The sequence below is a fragment of the Lipotes vexillifer genome, unplaced genomic scaffold (assembly GCF_000442215.2).
Source record: "Lipotes vexillifer unplaced genomic scaffold, Lipotes_vexillifer_v1.1 scaffold496, whole genome shotgun sequence".
NCBI classification, from domain to species: domain Eukaryota; kingdom Metazoa; phylum Chordata; class Mammalia; order Artiodactyla; family Lipotidae; genus Lipotes; species Lipotes vexillifer.
Window position 1 is genome coordinate 409,744 of NW_006786690.1, and position 425 is coordinate 410,168.

Genomic DNA, 425 nt, shown 5'->3' on the forward strand with positions numbered 1-425 from the left:
TTCTTTCCTTCTTTTTCTGTTTCACTTCTGTTCTCCCCCTCACTTTTGCTTCCTTGGGATTGCAACACCCAAGAAAGCATCAGTGTACAACCTTTGATTCAGGCTCCATTTTCTAAGGAACATAGGTTGACATTTAGTACCAGAAGAGGTCCTAGAAAACAGACCTCCGGGGTATGATTTTGTAGTTGAATTTCTCACCCATGTGAAAGCAGTAGGGATCTCATTGTTGGTAGTAGACGGAGTGATAATAACTTTGCCCTTCAGCTTGCATCACAATTAGTAAAGCTTTCACTTGTGGTGAAGGGAAGGCTATGTAGAAAAAAAATCACAGCCAATCACATTATAAGTGACAGAGTTGCAAAGGTCTCTAAATGTACAGTGTCAGTAGATCTCCTATGTCATAGTCAAGGCCCTGATAGGGAAAG